We start from the raw sequence: 21,476 nt of genomic DNA on the forward strand, positions 1-21,476 counted from the left end.
CAGCAGTCTTGTTGTACATGCTGCTGTCTGGAGAATGGTGGTAATGTCGTCCATAAAGCCACTGACTGATGGTAGCCTTTGGCCTGATGGTAGCTTCATACCTCCCATCATCACCCTGGCCCCCCACAGGATAACCTCGAAAGGCTGCTACAAACAGAATGGGAGAGATCGAACATCCCATGGCAATGCCCACTTCCAGCTGTTGCCAGCCTGTTGTGAAGTCCTGATGGGTGCAACACATCTTGATGTCCTCAAAGTAGTTGACCACCAGGGCACACCATGAATGCAGACATGGATGTAGAAAAAGTCCAAGGCATACTCGATGATAGAATAGAATGACTGCTGCATAACGAGTAGAGAGAGCGCCTCGGCCACTCTCACGTCTTCAAACAACACGAGCGCTGTCTTGCTCTCTCTCCCTCGCGCATATAAATCATAGTCAATTTACACAATAGTAAATAAAAGGTCTGAAGACCGCAGTTTCACATGGAGCATTTGGAGATGTTTTCTCTTGAATTACCACGGGGTGTGAATTGTGCTAAAAAAAACGTTGCCTTATCGCCCTCTACTGTACTTCATGAGGGTTTTTATTTCACTTTTGGTGAGAAAGGATCTTTATATTTGCCCAAAAATTTATTTTTTTTGTTATAAAAAAAAAAAAAAGCCCAGCCCCGCCCAGGTGAAAAAGAAAAAGTAAAGCAAAACATTACTTTTCTAAAAAAGTAACTAAGTAATTGTCAGAAGTTAAATTCCAGGTGCCTCATTCCTGTCCCATACACAAAAGAAATATATTTTGAGGATATATTTTGGAATATATGCAGATATTTTAACCCTCTGGGGACCAAAAACGCGCCGGCGCGTTTTGCTCGTTTTTTTTTTTAGCAATGAAAAATAAACACAAAGTGCTCTGTTAATTTTGATCTTTAATTTTCGTGTTATACATCAATCGATCCTGTTCAGTTTCTATTTTTTTTTCAGTATACTCACAATAAAAATAAATTGTTTTGCTTTTTGACAAATAAAGAAACTTTAACATGATGCGATGTCTGCCTTCTCTCTGTATGTAAACTCCCATTTGAAACGCGTTCGAAAATGATCTATAACTCTGCGAAAATTCAGTCAAACAGGCAAACACACCCACGGGCATAAAGCTTGAGATTGCATCTTTTAAATGAAGTAATTTATATAAAAAAAAAAATATTATCAGCTTCTGTAATGTATAAAAAGAGAGCGATTCCAGTCGAGCTCATTACGAGCTCATTGACTTTAATTCGTTCACGCCTACTCACGGAGCGCGCTATTCACAAGATAATGTGCTAAGCCATCTATGCAAAACAGGTAAACACCCCCAAGCAAATGCATTAAACGCTTCAAGTTTCATCATTCAGTCACCTGCGCGTTGGGAAGATGACACGGTACACCGGTGCGGAAGCCCTTCAGTTCGTCCTGGATACTAGCGACAAAGAGTCCAGATTTTCATCAGAAGAGGAGCGCGACTACTCTGATGACCGTTTGTATTTTGAAGAGCGAATTGATGCAGCCGTGGATAGAATTTCAGATGAGTAAGTATTTATTCTTACTTGCATTAGTTGACAAGCTATTCAAAACATGAGCTTACATATTATACTGGGTGGACTTGCCATCCAGAGTATTGACATTTGATATCTACCTATATTCAACACGATCTAATGAAAGTGCATATCTATACCATGAATTTAATATCTCTGTTTTTTTGTGTATGCTACACCCCTTGGTTAGGAAATTTGTATTTGTATGTGTAGCCTAAATGATATGTTTAGATCAGCCTATATGTGCCTGTGTGGCTTTGCAACAAATGTGTTGTTATGCATGCACAATATAACAATTATTGATTGGTAATGTTAATATAAAAGAGTTTATATTGTGTTGCTTCATCAGCATTGCTAAATGTCCATCAGTTATGCATGTGCTGGAATAGTACTCTGTAAAATATATGATAAAAATAGTTTTCAACTTTTTTTAAAAGGAATGTAGCTTGTTCACTCTCGCCTTCCACTGCAACTCGCAGGACACGGAGCAACGGAAATCAAAAAGAGTAAGTACATATTTATCTACTATTTTTTTTATCTACTACTGTGGCTTTGCAAAAAATGTGTTATGCATGCACAATATTACATTTATTGATTGGTAATGTTAATATAAAAGAGTTTATATATTTTTTGTTTTATCAACATGCTGATTGCCCTGCCCTGACATGCTGATCATACTTTGATCAACCTTTATTAACCTTTATTAATATTATTATTTTTATAGGAATGTGGCAAAGAGGGCCAAGACAAACATTGAATCAATGAAGTGGTACAGAAAGATCTTTCTACACTTCTTGGACATTGCTGCCACCAATGCTTTCCTTATCCACAAAGAGCTATCTGGTAACATGACCCATAAACAGTTCATGGAACAGCTTATTGCAGAGCTCTGTGGTGTGTCACAGAAAGTAGCACCAAAACAAACCAGTAGTCTGATTATTTATTTTGGTCACATTTGATTTGCTTAGAGCTCGCATCAACGGGGCATATGCATTTACTGTGAGATACCTGCCTTTACTTTTGTTTTTACAAAATTACAATAAAACAGATTGAAAAACCAAACATTTGAATCTCCTTATTCTTTGTTCAGGCTGCCTGACCTGATGGCCCATTAGCACTTGAGGGAGCGTCTATGTCACACCCCTGGTCTGAATCTCATTAATATTGATGACCCATTACCACTCCCAAGCATAAACCTCTTCTGACAAAAAAAACTGTTTTACAATGTTTAAATCAATGTAGTGTTTCATGTGAACAATTAGGCAGGATGATTTTCACATAATTTTGAAGCTAGAACTCAAAGGGACAACATCAATTAGTCAAAAGTCTTGTGGACACATTTTTAATATGTGTTTTGTGTTCTTAAATCAGCAACTTTCATTTAATTTTTTTCCAATAACCACGCATAAACATTATTCTCTTAAAAATACAAACATCTACATACACGTTGCTCGCATATTATGGTAGCCCTGTTTTTGCTATATAGAGTGAATTTACACCTTTGCCATTAATATGTTTATAAATAACTGAAAAAAGCACAAATATCAAGGCATGTCAGAACATCTCAAGGACCCCAAAAACAGCTTGGTCCCCAGAGGGTTAATGCAAGAACGAAACAACATGTGAGGCACATATAGCGTACAGAAAACAATCACCAACCATGACAAGGACATGAAGGGAACTTAAAGGGAGGGGGGGGGGATGCAGAAATGCTCATTTTCACTCAATCTCCTGTTAATCTTGAGTACCTATAGAGTAGTATTGCATCCTTCATATCTCCAAAAAGTCTTTAGTTTTATTATATTTATAAAAGAAAGATAGGATGTACCGAGTCTTTCCGGAAAAAAAACGAGCGGCTGGAGGCGGGCCGTGTGGGCGGAGCTAAAGCTGTGCTAACGCGCCGAGCTAACAACACACAGAGACATGAAGCAGTTTTACTCACCGCCTGCGACCGCAAACCTTTATCATTGTGACTGCTCGATCCTTAAGCATTAGACGATCTGCAAATCCGTCGATCTGGGCTTTGTTTATAAAACAATCATCGTCGAAATGCAGGGAACAAACAGTCTTACACAGCTACGTTGATGATGCTCTGAAAAAACAAACTCCATCCACGGGTTCCTTAACGCTGGGTTCTTTGGGAATCTGTGCAGGGTTGTCTTGCCCTGGCAACCAAAAACACACTTCTTTGGTGACACTGACTTCCCTAAAGCCGGGCAGGGCGCTTTGATGGCGAACTGCTTTCACTCTCTTGCTCTGGTCTACGAGTGCGCGCGCGCCCGCGATCTTACCGGAGAAGTGCCCTTAGGACCCATATAAGGAAATTCCGCCCCATCTGACGTCACACAGAGCCATACTCGAAAAAAACTTTCCGAAACTTGTGACAAACCGGAAGGAGTATTTTTGGAACAAAAATACTCCATCAAACGTACAACTTAGTTTTTGAAACTTTGTCCATGTTTAGCATGGGAATCCAACTCTTTACCAGTGTAAAAAACTCAGTATGCATGAAATAGCATTTTACCCCCCCTTTAAATACACAGATGATAACGAGAGAACAGCTGAAGATCATGATGATAATGATGACTGGCAGGTGCGGGTAATAGTAGAGGAGGTGCAGGAGTGGGCCAAGGAGGATCATGGGAACTGTAGTGCAGACGATGACAGTGACAGTTGTGTGCAGAAGGCAGATCTGCCGGCGCTCACCGATTCAAGCTGATCTCCCCATTCAATCCTGATCTCCATTCCATCAGCTTTCTAGAATTATACAGGCCATAAAACTGAGTTTAAATGGCACATTTACAGTGTTTATAATGCAGTCTTCTTATGATATATGACTATACTCCAACTCATTGTTGAAATATAAACATTTAAACGGTCATAGTCAAATGTAGTCAAAAATAGTCAAACATTCAGTAAATAATGGAGACATCACCAACAGGTTAGTTAGAAATATATGTAATATTTATTCATCAAAATGCTCCTTTCTAGCATTTATTGTCATCGAATGGCTTTTCTGAGGTAAATGTGGCGTTATAGGTCTATAGTTATAGTTATAGTACACAGATTGATGGATTACATGAGACAAGATGTAGACAAGGCTAGGCAGTGAGTTATGAAAGCCAGATTACCTGGGGCCTGTACCATGAAGGTAGCTGAACAAACTCGGGGTTACAGGATTAGTTTTGAGTTGACAAAACCAAACCGATGCAATCAGGCTTTATTGGTACCATGATGCAGCTCATCAACTTTCTCTGTCAACTCAGGCTTTGATCCTCAAGCTATGATTACTCCACGCGCACACACACACACGCACGCATGTCGACTCGCACACACACAAGCACGGCACACAGGCACACACAGGTAACAGTAGTTTATGTCCACTCCAGCATTAGAATGCAACCATTCTTAATCCTTATTGTTGCACAGCGGCCAAAACTAAAATCACACACTGCTCAATTGAATATGAAGGCAAATGGCTTGCATTAATTCAACCATATTTATCAATTCAATAGCCCAAAATAGTTTTTGACTCACCAATCGGTAGATTATTTGTAGCCTACATAAAATTCATCCGCCGCCCTTTCCTCATGAAGACGTCGATCACAGCTTTGTAAAACTCGTCTTTACGGGCCTTCAGTTTGCAAAGTCTCTGGCTCTCAATTTAAAACATTTAACTCTGCGATGACGGCCTTTTAACTCCGTTATTTGGCGCGGGGATTAGACATGTAAGTTAGCTGTGGTGTAACGTTAATGACGTTAGCTACGCAAATGTCCAGTAATATCTCGATTTTAATTGGTCCATATCTGATATGTTACGGAGATGTTACGGGCATACCATATTTACGTCCAAAGGCACAGCAGAGTTGTGCTTTTTGCCGTACATGTTAAAGAATACAGGATCGAAGTGCGCATGCGCAACATGGGTTTTTCGCTTGCCGTCTGCAATGAATGGACAGTAAAAGCACTGCTTATTCTACGATTTGTTTTTTATTTGATTATGCGTAACTGCTACATTTGTCATCATAACGTCTAAATAATTGGAATAACACACATATTGCATATATAAATTACAAGAATAAACAGTAAAAATACAAATACAAGTTTATTATTTAATAAACAATTTTATTTTTGAATTTTGGCAGGGTAGGCAGTGCCTAGTTTGCCTACCCAGACCGCACGTCACTGGTCTGATGTTCAATCGGTGAATGAGGATCATCAGATCCGACCTCCAGATCCCTGTGTGAAAAAGATTCAGATTCAGTTGAGATTAATCTTCATCAGCTGTACGTTACATCATCATCATCTGTCTCATCTCTGAGATGATCATGTGACGAAGTGAAATAAGTCTTTCTCTCAGTTTGATTCACTCACCTGTTGTCTGGATCATCGTCAGTCTGCCAGATGAACCTCTGAAAACATCTGACAACACACTGACACTTATTATACACACTATTATTATATGAGGTCAAATCATGAGTTATATTTTCACCTCTGGGTTTCTTACACTAAAATCTATAAAAATATATATGAATTCATACTCTAGAAAGCTGTTCTACAGAATCATATATAATCTGATTAAATGAATGTAAATGTGATTGCCGATGACCTGAGCTCTTGTGAACTAGTGTCAGATATAAAGACTGAAGTACGACGTTATAAGATCAGCCTGGACTCACCTGAAGATCCTTTTACGCAGTATAAAACAGATGAAGATGAAGAAGATGAAGAGAGCAAACAGCCACCACAACTGATCTATACAAGTGATCAAATATCAGATCAGCTGATCTATAATGCTAAATCAATATTAGAGTTTATGTTTAAAGCTCTTGATGTTTTACCTGAGATCTGGAGAGACGGAGTCATTTCATTCACATCTTTAAAACACACAACGATCACAAATATCAGACAATATGACAGAAAACATTCACACTGGACTGAGTCTGAATCAGATCTGAATCAGTGTTTTATTAGTGAATTAGACACACGTTTATCAGCTGAAACTCACCTGAGTTTGGAGTCGCTGCAGTTTCATTCCTCACTGAAAAACACATTCACAATCATCATGATTCACTTACAGAACATTCAGTTCAACACAGAGTTTGATTCAGGACACACTGATCTTAGGGATTCACAGATATGAACATTTTGGTCGATACCGATAACCAATAGTTCTTTATATTTGAAAGCTGAATAACTGATATATTGCCCGATAAATCAAAATCGTCATTTTTGAGAGCCTGATTACAAACAAAAGTCTCACCATTAAAAGCCAAGCACACAATTATATATTGGCCGATGCCGATAACATTAAAAAATGAACATATATCGGCTGATAACGATAACATTAAAAATGGACATATATCACCCGATAACATTCAAAAATGAACATATTTCAGCCGATACCGATAACATTAAAAAATGAACATTTATCGAGCGATACCGATAACATTAAAAAATGAACATATATTGGCCGATAACATTAAAAATGAACATATTTCAGCCGATACCGATAACATTAAAAATGGACATATAGCGGCCAATAACATAAAAAAATTAATATATATTGGCCGATAACATAAAAAAATGGACATATAGCGGCCAATAACATTAAAAAATTTACATATATCGGCCGATAACATTAAAAATTAACATATAGCAGCCAATAACATTAAAAAATTAACATATATTGGCTGATAACATTAAAAAAGGACATATATCAGCAAATACCGATAACATTAAAAATGAATGTATACGGACCGATAACATAAAAAAATGGACATATAGTGGCCAATAACATTAAAAATGAACATATAGCGGCCGATAACATTAAAAAATGAACATATATCAGCCGATACCGATAACATTAAAAATGGACATATAGCGGCCAATAACATTAAAAAATGAACATATATTGAACGATAACATTAAAAATGAACATATAGCGGCCAATAACATTAAAAATGGACATATAGTGGCAGATAACATTAAAAAATGGACATATATCGGCCGTTACCGATAAAATTAAAAATGGACAAATAGCGGCCAATAACATTAAAAAATGAACATATATCGGCCGATAACATTAAAAATGGACATATAGCGGCCGATAACATTAAAAAATGAACATATATCGGCCGATAACATTAAAAATGGACATATAGCGGCCGATAACATTAAAAAATGGACATATATCGGCCGATACCGATAACATTAAAAAATGGACATATATCGGCCGATAACATTAAAAATGGACATATAGTGGCTGATAACATTAAAAAATGGACATATAGTGGCCAATAACATTAAAAAATGAACATATATCGGCCGATACCGATAACATTAAAAATGGACATATAGCAGCCAATAACATTAAAAAATGGACATATAGTGGCAGATAACATTAAAAAATGGATATATAGCGGCCAATAACATTAAAAAATGAACATATATCGGCCGATACCGATAACATTAAAAATGGACATATAGCAGCCAATAACATTAAAAATGGACATATAGTGGCAGATAACATTAAAAATGGACATATATCGGCCGTTACCGATAAAATTAAAAATGGACATATAGCGGCCAATAACATTAAAAAATTAACATATATAGGCCGATAACATTAAAAATGGACATATAGAGGCCGATAACATTAAAAAATGGACATATATCGGCCAATACTGATAACATTAAAAAATGGACATATATCGGCCGATACCGATAACATTAAAAATGAACATATATTGGCCAATAACATTAAAAATGGACATATAGTGGCTGATAACATTAAAAATGGACATATAGTGGCTGATAACATTAAAAAATGGACATATAGTGGCCAATAACATTAAAAAATGAACATATATCGGCCGATACCGATAACATTAAAAATGGGCATATAGCGGCCAATAACATTAAAAATGGACATATAGTGGCAGATAACATTAAAAAATGGACATATAGCGGCCAATAACATTAAAAAATGAACATATATCGGCCGATACCGATAACATTAAAAATGGGCATATAGCGGCCAATAACATTAAAAATGGACATATAGTGGCAGATAACATTAAAAAATGGACATATAGCGGCCAATAACATTAAAAAATGAACATATATCGGCCGATACCGATAACATTAAAAATGGACATATAGCAGCCAATAACATTAAAAATGGACATATAGTGGCAGATAACATTAAAAATGGACATATATCGGCCGTTACCGATAAAATTAAAAATGGACATATAGCGGCCAATAACATTAAAAATGAACATATATAGGCCGATAACATTAAAAATGGACATATAGAGGCCGATAACATTAAAAAATGGACATATATCGGCCAATACTGATAACATTAAAAAATGGACATATATCGGCCGATACCGATAACATTAAAAATGAACATATATTGGCCAATAACATTAAAAATGGACATATAGTGGCTGATAACATTAAAAATGGATATAAAGTGGCTGATAACATAAAAAAAATGGACATATAGTGGCCAATAACATAAAAAAATGAACATATATCGGCCGATACCGATAAAATTAAAAATGGACATATAGCGGCCAATAACATTAAAAAATGAACATATATCGGCCGATAACATTAAAAATGGACATATAGCGGCCAATAACATTAAAAATGGACATATAGTGGCAGATAACATTAAAAAATGGACATATAGCAGCAGGGGCGTAGCCAGAATTTTATTTTTGGGGGGGCCCATCTTAAAATGAAGGGGCAACTAATACATATATATATATATATATATATATATATATATATCCTATAGCAGCCTAGGACATAGGTCGGCGATTATTATCTTTTACATGAAGTACGAGGGCGATTATAAAAAGTGTCAATGATGTCATCTTACTCAGCCAATAAGAGATTGGTTCCAAAACGCGATAAACGTTAGATAAATAAAAAATATATATATATATATATATATATATATATATATATATATATATATATATATATATATATATATATATATATATATTAGTTCCCGCAAAAATCTGTATTGTATTCTGGTCGGTGTTGAAAAGTCCATTTTTAATTTTACGTAAAATGCGATATCCACGCAGTCAGCGCACTATTTTACGCTTTGTAAACCGTAACGGCGGCGCTTTGAATAAACCCGGCATAGTTTTCCTTCTACTTTGTGATCCTAAAAAAAAAAAAAAATTGACGGCATTGGTGACCCTGTGGTGGTGCGGTGGGGAAGAAACGTAAGCCATCGAAATCTAATAATCTAGGCTACTTGAGGAGATTAAGAAGATGAGGCACGCGGAAGGAGGAAAAATCTCGACTGTTGCTTGTTCTCACACGACAGCATCAAACTTCTGTCACGCTGGCACTTTGACCCAGGGGATCTTTTAAAAAACTTTCAATTGTTTTACTCAAAGTCAACGAAAACCGAGCAGGACCAAGCCATTTTACAGCTGATCGCCGTAAAAAAAGTTCAGGAGGTAGGCTATTTCTTAGCGATGGTGATTTAATGTCGGCTATTTTTAGTCCAGTGCCTGTAGGGCTATATAAGATTAGTATTGACCGAGTTCAGAGGCTGTCATATGCGGATCAACTTACTTTGTTGTGTAGCCTATTTCAACAGTTAAAATATGAAAAACTTTTATATTGATTCAATGGATTAATTGCATTTTGGAAAAAAAGGTGTCATGAATTTATTGCATTTTGGGGGGAAACATCCTTTTTTATAATAAATAAAAATCAAATTTTGATTGAAAATCAAAATATGGATTTGAAATTATGTTATTAGGCTATAACCTAAAATATGCTACATGAAAGTTTGAAACAAAAAATAGTGGTTTTAATCTTTCCACTCTCTTGGTAAAGAAAACACATTATTACTCAAAATTAATCATAATGAATTTATCGCGTTTTGAAACCAAACTCTTCATATACAACAGGTATAGGCTATACAGGAAATGAAGTCTCGCCACTATTCTGTGATGAAATATGTGCGTTTCTGTCTCCTAGCCGCTTCACTCGCTGTCGTCTTGTAGTAAGCTGAAGCAAACTCAGATGTAGATGGCTTATTTTCTCCTTCTCGCTCATCTTTTCGTGCGTAATATTGTACTTTGCACAACGCTGCCATTCACCGCATGAACTCTCACGCGAAGATGACAGCGTAGGTTACGCACAGCACGTCAAATCAAGTTTGAAAACAGCCGCATTTTACCGCACAGTATTTTGATTGATCAATCTATCAATTAGACTAACACATCAATAATTTCTTATTTTTATTATTTTATTTTAAGCCATCAGAAATCTGAGGGGGCCGGACATATAAATGAGGGGGCCTAGGCCCACCCAGGCCCCCTCGTGGCTACGCCACTGTATAGCGGCCAATAACATTAAAAAATGAACATATATCGGCCGATACCGATAACATTAAAAATGGACATATAGCGGCCAATAACATTAAAAAATGAACATATATCGGCCGATAACATTAAAAATGAACATATAGCGGCCAATAACATTAAAAATGGACATATAGTGGCAGATAACATTAAAAAAATGGACATATATCGGCCGTTACCGATAAAATTAAAAATGGACATATAGCGGCCAATAACATTAAAAAATGAACATATATCGGCCAATAACATTAAAAATGGACATATAGCGGCCGATAACATTAAAAAATGGACATATATCGGCCAATACTGATAACATTAAAAAATGGACATATATCGGCCGATAACATTAAAAATGGACATATAGTGGCTGATAACATTAAAAAATGGACATATAGTGGCCAATAACATTAAAAAATGAACATATATCGGCCGATACCGATAACATTAAAAATGGACATATAGCAGCCAATAACATTAAAAAATGGACATATAGTGGCAGATAACATTAAAAAATGGATATATAGCGGCCAATAACATTAAAAAATGAACATATATCGGCCAATAACATTAAAAAATGAACATATATCGGCCAATAACATTAAAAATGGACATATAGCGGCCGATAACATTAAAAAATGGACATATATCGGCCAATACTGATAACATTAAAAAATGGACATATATCGGCCGATAACATTAAAAATGGACATATAGTGGCTGATAACATTAAAAAATGGACATATAGCGGCCAATAACATTAAAAAATGAACATATATCGGCCGATAACATTAAAAATGAACATATAGCGGCCAATAACATTAAAAATGGACATATAGTGGCAGATAACATTAAAAAAATGGACATATATCGGCCGTTACCGATAAAATTAAAAATGGACATATAGCGGCCAATAACATTAAAAAATGAACATATATCGGCCAATAACATTAAAAATGGACATATAGCGGCCGATAACATTAAAAAATGGACATATATCGGCCGATACCGATAACATTAAAAAATGGACATATATCGGCCGATAACATTAAAAATGGACATATAGTGGCTGATAACATTAAAAAATGGACATATAGTGGCCAATAACATTAAAAAATGAACATATATCGGCCGATACCGATAACATTAAAAATGGACATATAGCAGCCAATAACATTAAAAAATGGACATATAGTGGCAGATAACATTAAAAAATGGATATATAGCGGCCAATAACATTAAAAAATGAACATATATCGGCCGATACCGATAACATTAAAAATGGACATATAGCAGCCAATAACATTAAAAATGGACATATAGTGGCAGATAACATTAAAAATGGACATATATCGGGCGTTACCGATAAAATTAAAAATGGACATATAGCGGCCAATAACATTAAAAAATTAACATATATAGGCCGATAACATTAAAAATGGACATATAGAGGCCGATAACATTAAAAAATGGACATATATCGGCCAATACTGATAACATTAAAAAATGGACATATATCGGCCGATACCGATAACATTAAAAATGAACATATATTGGCCAATAACATTAAAAATGGACATATAGTGGCTGATAACATTAAAAATGGACATATAGTGGCTGATAACATTAAAAAATGGACATATAGTGGCCAATAACATTAAAAAATGAACATATATCGGCCGATACCGATAACATTAAAAATGGGCATATAGCGGCCAATAACATTAAAAATGGACATATAGTGGCAGATAACATTAAAAAATGGACATATAGCGGCCAATAACATTAAAAAATGAACATATATCGGCCGATACCGATAACATTAAAAATGGGCATATAGCGGCCAATAACATTAAAAATGGACATATAGTGGCAGATAACATTAAAAAATGGACATATAGCGGCCAATAACATTAAAAAATGAACATATATCGGCCGATACCGATAACATTAAAAATGGACATATAGCAGCCAATAACATTAAAAATGGACATATAGTGGCAGATAACATTAAAAATGGACATATATCGGCCGTTACCGATAAAATTAAAAATGGACATATAGCGGCCAATAACATTAAAAATGAACATATATAGGCCGATAACATTAAAAATGGACATATAGAGGCCGATAACATTAAAAAATGGACATATATCGGCCAATACTGATAACATTAAAAAATGGACATATATCGGCCGATACCGATAACATTAAAAATGAACATATATTGGCCAATAACATTAAAAATGGACATATAGTGGCTGATAACATTAAAAATGGATATAAAGTGGCTGATAACATAAAAAAATGGACATATAGTGGCCAATAACATAAAAAAATGAACATATATCGGCCGATACCGATAAAATTAAAAATGGACATATAGCGGCCAATAACATTAAAAAATGAACATATATCGGCCGATAACATTAAAAATGGACATATAGCGGCCAATAACATTAAAAATGGACATATAGTGGCAGATAACATTAAAAAATGGACATATAGCAGCAGGGGCGTAGCCAGAATTTTATTTTTGGGGGGGCCCATCTTAAAATGAAGGGGCAACTAATACATATATATATATATATATATATATATATATATATATATATATATATATATATATATATATATATCCTATAGCAGCCTAGGACATAGCTCGGCGATTATTATCTTTTACATGAAGTACGAGGGTGATTATAAAAAGTGTCAATGATGTCATCTTACTCAGCCAATAAGAGATTGGTTCCAAAACGCGATAAACGTTAGATAAATAAAATATATATATATATATATATATATATATATATATATATATATATATATATATATATATATATATATATATATATATATAATATTTAGTTCCTGCAAAAATCTGTATTGTATTCTGGTCGGTGTTGAAAAGTCCATTTTTAATTTTACGTAAAATGCGATATCCACGCAGTCAGCGCACTATTTTACGCTTTGTAAACCGTAACGGCGGCGCTTTGAATAAACCCGGCATAGTTTTCCTTCTACTTTGTGATCCTAAAAAAAAAAAAAAATTGACGGCATTGGTGACCCTGTGGTGGTGCGGTGGGGAAGAAACGTAAGCCATCGAAATCTAATAATCTAGGCTACTTGAGGAGATTAAGAAGATGAGGCACGCGGAAGGAGGAAAAATCTCGACTGTTGCTTGTTCTCACACGACAGCATTAAACTTCTGTCACGCTGGCACTTTGACCCAGGGGATCTTTTAAAAAACTTTCAATTGTTTTACTCAAAGTCAACGAAAACCGAGCAGGACCAAGCCATTTTACAGCTGATCGCCGTAAAAAAAGTTCAGGAGGTAGGCTATTTCTTAGCGATGGTGATTTAATGTCGGCTATTTTTAGTCCAGTGCCTGTAGGGCTATATAAGATTAGTATTGACCGAGTTCAGAGGCTGTCATATGCGGATCAACTTACTTTGTTGTGTAGCCTATTTCAACAGTTAAAATATGAAAAACTTTTATATTGATTCAATGGATTAATTGCATTTTGGAAAAAAAGGTGTCATGAATTTATTGCATTTTGGGGGGAAACATCCTTTTTTATAATAAATAAAAATCAAATTTTGATTGAAAATCAAAATATGGATTTGAAATTATGTTATTAGGCTATAACCTAAAATATGCTACGTGAAAGTTTGAAACAAAAAATAGTGGTTTTAATCTTTCCACTCTCTTGGTAAAGAAAACACATTATTACTCAAAATTAATCATAATGAATTTATCGCGTTTTGAAACCAAACTCTTCATATACAACAGATATAGGCTATACAGGAAATGAAGTCTCGCCACTATTCTGTGATGAAATATGTGCGTTTCTGTCTCCTAGCCGCTTCACTCGCTGTCGTCTTGTAGTAAGCTGAAGCAAACTCAGATGTAGATGGCTTATTTTCTCCTTCTCGCTCATCTTTTCGTGCGTAATATTGTACTTTGCACAACGCTGCCATTCACCGCATGAACTCTCACGCGAAGATGACAGCGTAGGTTACGCACAGCACGTCAAATCAAGTTTGAAAACAGCCGCATTTTACCGCGCAGTATTTTGATTGATCAATCTATCAATTAGACTAACACATCAATAATTTCTTATTTTTATTATTTTATTTTAAGCCATCAGAAATCTGAGGGGGCCGGACATATAAATGAGGGGGCCTAGGCCCACCCAGGCCCCCTCGTGGCTACGCCACTGTATAGCGGCCAATAACATTAAAAAATGAACATATATCAGCCGATACCGATAACATTAAAAATGGACATATAGCGGCCAATAACATTAAAAAATTAACATATATCGGCCGATAACATTAAAAATGGACATATAGTGGCCAATAACATTAAAAATGGACATATAGTGGCAGATAACATTAAAAAAATGGACATATATCGGCCGTTACCGATAAAATTAAAAATGGACATATAGCGGCCAATAACATTAAAAAATGAACATATATCGGCCAATAACATTAAAAATGGACATATAGCGGCCGATAACATTAAAAAATGAACATATATCGGCCGATAACATTAAAAAATGGACATATAGCGGCCGATAACATTAAAAAATGGACATATATCGGCCGATACCGATAACATTAAAAATGGACATATATCGGCCAATAACATTAAAAATGGACATATAGTGGCTGATAACATTAAAAAATGGACATATAGCAGCCAATAACATTAAAAATGGACATATAGCGGCTGATAACATTAAAAAATGGACATATATCGGCCGATACCGATAACATTAAAAATGAACATATATCGGCCAATAACATTAAAAATGGACATATATCGGCCGATAACATTAAAAAATTGACATATATCGGCCGTTACCGATAAAATTAAAAATGGACATATAGCGGCCAATAACATTAAAAAATGAACATATATCGGCCAATAACATTAAAAATGGACATATAGCGGCCGATAACATTAAAAAATGGACATATATCGGCCGATACCGATAACATTAAAAAATGGACATATATCGGCCAATAACATTAAAAAATGAACATATATCGGCCAATAACATTAAAAATGGACATATATCGGCCAATAACATTAAAAATGGACATATAGCGGCCGATAACATTAAAAAATGGACATATATCGGCCGATACCGATAACATTAAAAATGAACATATATCGGCCAATAACATTAAAAATGGACATATAGCGGCCGATAACATTAAAAAATTGACATATATCGGCCGATACCGATAACATTAAAAATGAACATATATTGGCCAATAACATTAAAAATGGACATATAGTGGCTGATAACATTAAAAATGGACATATAGTGGCAGATAACATTAAAAAATGAACATATATCGGCCAATAACATTAAAAATGGACATATATCGGCCAATAACATTAAAAATGGACATATAGCGGCCGATAACATTAAAAAATGGACATATATTGGCCGATACCGATAACATTAAAAATGAACATATATCGGCCAATAACATTAAAAATGGACATATAGCGGCCGATAACATTAAAAAATTGACATATATCGGCCGATACCGATAACATTAAAAATGAACATATATTGGCCAATAACATTAAAAATGGACATATAGTGGCTGATAACATTAAAAATGGACATATAGTGGCTGATAACATTAAAAAATGGACATATATCGGCCGATACGATAACATTAAAAATTAACATATATCGGCCGATAACATAAAAAAATGGACATATATATCAGCTGATACCAATAACATTAAAAATTAACATATATCAGCTGATACCGATAACATTAAAAATTAGTGGTGGGCATAGATTAATTTTTTTAATCTAGATTAATCTCACTGTAATCTTGGAATTAATCTAGATTAAAATGGCTCATTTGAATTCTGCCAAAGGCATTCAGAATATGTGTGCTACCCAAATAATGACTAAAGGGCACGTGTTTCTTAAATACAAAGTGACATTTAAAAGAACTTGTGAAGAAATGCCAGAGATTTTTTTTTTATTTATTAAAATTAACATAATAAAGTATGCTTTTTTTTTTTTTTTTACTTTGAGCAATGATGGAGCTATAATAGACTCTTCTTATGAGCATAAAACAAAACAGCTCCTTGGAAAAAAAGAAATGTAATATTGTAGTATTTATAAACAAAGGTCTATTTTTTAGTTCAGATTAACATTTGAGGGCAGCAATTTTACTCATAACGTCAAAATAAAACCAACGTAATGTTACTTGAAGGCATTATAGCCTACTATTCCTGCCAAACGTCCATGGTTACAGTTAGTGTTACTACGGTAAATCCATGGTGAATGTTGCAGATCTGTGGACACTGGATAGTTCATTCATAGCACAATGTTTCTTCCTGGTTTCCACGTGCTGTTTGATCCGTTAATAACGGAGAAATGTGAATGTTTCTCACTAGATCTCGCAGCGATGTTATTACTTCAGTGGCGAATTCAAATGATTTATTTACTGGATCTCTTAACACTCTGTAGTAACAGTGTCGCATGATCACGATCGGCTCGCGCTGCACTGGTCCAAACTGATAAACAACGGTCCCTTAACCACACAATAACGAGAAGCTCAGTTTCGTTCCGCTTGCATTACGTTTGCTATTTGATGTCGGACAATTGTCTCTTACATTATGAGCGCGCTTGCCCCGCGCGACCCGCCTACATTTGAAATGATAATTTTGGTCGGCAGGAAAAATGGTCCAACAAATTGTTCGGTTTGAAAATGCGTACCGAACACCGAACCGAATCCGCGCTAAAATATCAAGGTGAAAGTCATCATAGCTTGTGTAGTATAGACCCAGATCCCAACCCAACTTTGAGATTAATAGATTAATGGCAATATTTTTTTTATAAGATTAGAGTCTCATGTTAACGCAGCACGTTAACGCCGATAACGGCCCACCACTATTAAAAATGGACATATATCGGCCGATCCCGATAACATTAAATATTAACATATATCGGCAGATCCCGATAACATTAAAAAGGATCATATATCGGCAGATCCCGTATAGATCGCGCATCCCTGATTGCTGTGTTTCACTGAAGTGTCTCTCTCACCTCTGAACATGGTCTGAAGACTGTGATGAGACTGTGATGAAAGAAGCATTAGAGAATCATGTTAGTGAAAGATTAAATATGAAAACAGAGGAATGATGTGTTGAGAGTTGATTTACTCCTGAAGCGTCACAGAGGATCTCATGAAGGACATTCACACAGCGAGACGTGACGAGACGATCAGATGAGACTGAAATAGCAGGATCACTCAGTGTTTCAGGATCTGATGGATCTGCTATCAGACGCCCGTCCTGAACACACCAAACACAAGAAGAACAGATCATGTGTGTGTGTGTGTGTGTGTGTGTGTGTGTGTGTGTGTGTGTGTGTGTGTGTGTGTGTGTGTGTGTGTGTGTGTAATAGTCACCTCTGAGAGTCAGCTTTGCTCACAGTCAGTGTGTGTGTGTGTGTGTGTGTGTGTGTGTGTGTGTGTGTGTGTGTGTGTGTGTGATAGTCACCTCTGAATGCCAGCTCTGCTCACAGACTCCATTGAGTGTGTGATTCAGTAAACCAGAGGGAAGTTTGTACACAACTCTCTCCATCTCTCCACAGGACACACTGATGTTGTTCATGTTGCAGAAGAAGCTGTTATACAAATCACAGAACAAATTATTGCATATTATATTCCATGACAAGTGTTTTTATTACAGCAAACATGTAAAACAAATGTATTGCAATGTACAGTATGTCATGTATTACACCTCTGTAGATGCTATCTTCAGTCTAAAAAATTATTTAATCAAGTAACCAATACTTGGAGCTTGTAGGTTTTTAGAGATTGAATTCAAATATTAACATCACTGCCCTAACTATTTCTGAATAGGATGTGTACTTCATAAATATTTGGAATAGTATGGAAAATAAGGTTCAGATCAACATATATGGGAATCAAAGAGTCATCGGTGGAGTCTGGATGGAGTGGAAAAGTTTGGTACTGCGCACAATAAAATCTTTCCTAAAGCTCATTTATTGACTTAAGTTTTAGGGTTGACAATGGTTTATATATATATATATATATATATATATATATATATATATATATATATATATATATATATATATATATATAACAACAATATGTAATTTATATATTTAAAATGTGCATAAACTTAAACTTTATAACTTTTTAAACTTTACTTTTACAACTTTGTTTTACTTCTTTAATAATCTGAGAAGTGTACCCTTTTACCCTGTTAGTTCGCAGTACATTAAGTAATGTTAACAAATACAACTTTTGATTTTAATAATTAGTGAACGTTGAAATTAACATTGTGCTGCATTTGATACTATTCAGTGTTGTATAAAGTACTAGAAAGCAATACTTGAGTAAAAGTACAAGTAACATACTAGAAAAAGACTTTGACTTAAGTAATATTCTAAAAGGTAACTTTCACTTCTACCAAAGTCTTAAAGTATCTGATATATACTGTACTTAAGTATCAAAAGTAATTTTCTGATATTTAATGTACTTAAGTAATTGAAGTAGAAGTAATTTTTTTTTTTAAAGCAAACGTTAGAACTTTGATTGTGAACTTTATTGTGGGGTGGGTGGCGAAGTTGTTGGGATGTAAAAAAAATAATCTTGCGTCACAATATGCAATATTGACTAATTTGGATAAATATTAGGTACACAAGTTAGGCATTAATTTTTCTCAAGAAAAAGAATCTCACCTAATGCTGTAAACGCACAAAGAGCCCTATCAGATATAAATATAATGCGTTTTTTATCATAATAACAACTTTATTTAATGATATAAGTAAAAATATAATAAATATGTAATATAGTACACATATTTAGCTAAATACTCTCTATATAGCTCTTTTTTTCTAACCAACTAACGTGCTATAGTCTATGTTATGGTCATCAAGGCTTTCCTGAGGTAAATGTTATGTGACATCCCAGCAAACACAGAACGTTTGGGGTGGGTGGGGTATCCACCTCCCTTCAATTTTTTTTTTTTTTTTTTAAGGAAGGAAAGGAAAGGAAGGAAAAGGAAAGGGGAAAGAAAGAAAAGAAAACAATACAGATTCATCACCCAGGTGGATAAAATAGAGTAGGTGGCGGAAATGCTCCTATGGAGTGAACGGCCAGACAACTAAAAGAAGAAGAAGAAGAAGAAGAAGAAGAAGAAGAAGAAGAAGAAGACTTGACTTGACTCGAGTCGCCCCCTGTCGTTTCAGAGAATATTACAACGGCGAGCGCGTCGAGTAAATGCCTCGACCGTTTGGGAAGGTGCGCGCGCACTTAAAGCCAGGCGAACGTATATGGCTTGACACTCACTGGACACTGCACTTGTTCGCAGTCACACAAGTCCATGTGCTTTAAAGCCTTGCCGGTAAAACATTTTATTCGCTTGCTGTTTTTTTCAGTATCTTCTGATCACAGTAATAACCTGTCAAACAGAGCCAGATTACTGGATTTTATCTTCTGCATGATTGTGCTAAGACTGTCAAATACACTGGTGTGCAGCAGCCGCTGAATCTGTGTCTACGAGACATGATAACCCGGAGACAGAAGCAGAGATGTTATTATTGTTGGATGTAAATCATAATTCAGTAATTATTTTACTAAGATAGCTAGATCAAAGCAGGTCATGTAGCAACAAAAATAAGTAACTCTGAAAGTTTTGGAATACAGGAATAGGGCAAGCTACATTTCTCTTTGAAAAACTGTGCGACATACTGTCGACCTCGGCGTTCTCTGTCTTCTCTTTCCTTCGTTTCTTTCCGTTTTTGATGCCCTGACTTCTGATGTGGCATGACTGCGTGTGTCACGGCCTGCGCTGCATCTGCAATAAGCAAGAGATCGACGCTAGCAGGTGGAATGAACCATTGTGAGGGGGAGGGGTGTGACTGAAACAGTAAATTCATTATTTGTTTTGTTAAATATTAAATCTATGGTCAAAACGAACAAAATACACATTTAGTGCACCAGGGGCCCTAGCACATTTAATGTATGTATAAAAAAGAGAAAAGAAAAAGGGGGTCTGCTCTTCTGGGCCCTTAGAATCGACCTTCCACCCCTTTACGGCGCCCTTGTGAATCAAACCGATGATGGATATACGATTAAAACTGTTTAGATATTTAATTTCAGACTCTTTTTTTGACAGCTTTGCGCTGCAAAGTGAAAGGCATCCAAGTATTTTAAAAAACCCGCGGGAAACGAGGAAATGCATTGCTATTTTAATTGAATGCATTCATATAAAAAACAACAGCATTTGAGTTCAAACTCGAGCATCAGAAACAACGATCGCTGATTTACTTCAGAGTCGAGTAAGTTACATGTTCAAAAGAGTCGCACATGTTGTTCATAGTAAACATGTTACACTTCAGCTTCCCTTTTTCTTCTGCAAGAATAGCTACCTAATCTTTTCGGGCAATATGGTTTATGAACCTGCCAAGCTGGA

Source organism: Scardinius erythrophthalmus (assembly GCF_964197995.2).
Source record: "Scardinius erythrophthalmus genome assembly, chromosome: 1".
NCBI classification, from domain to species: domain Eukaryota; kingdom Metazoa; phylum Chordata; class Actinopteri; order Cypriniformes; family Leuciscidae; genus Scardinius; species Scardinius erythrophthalmus.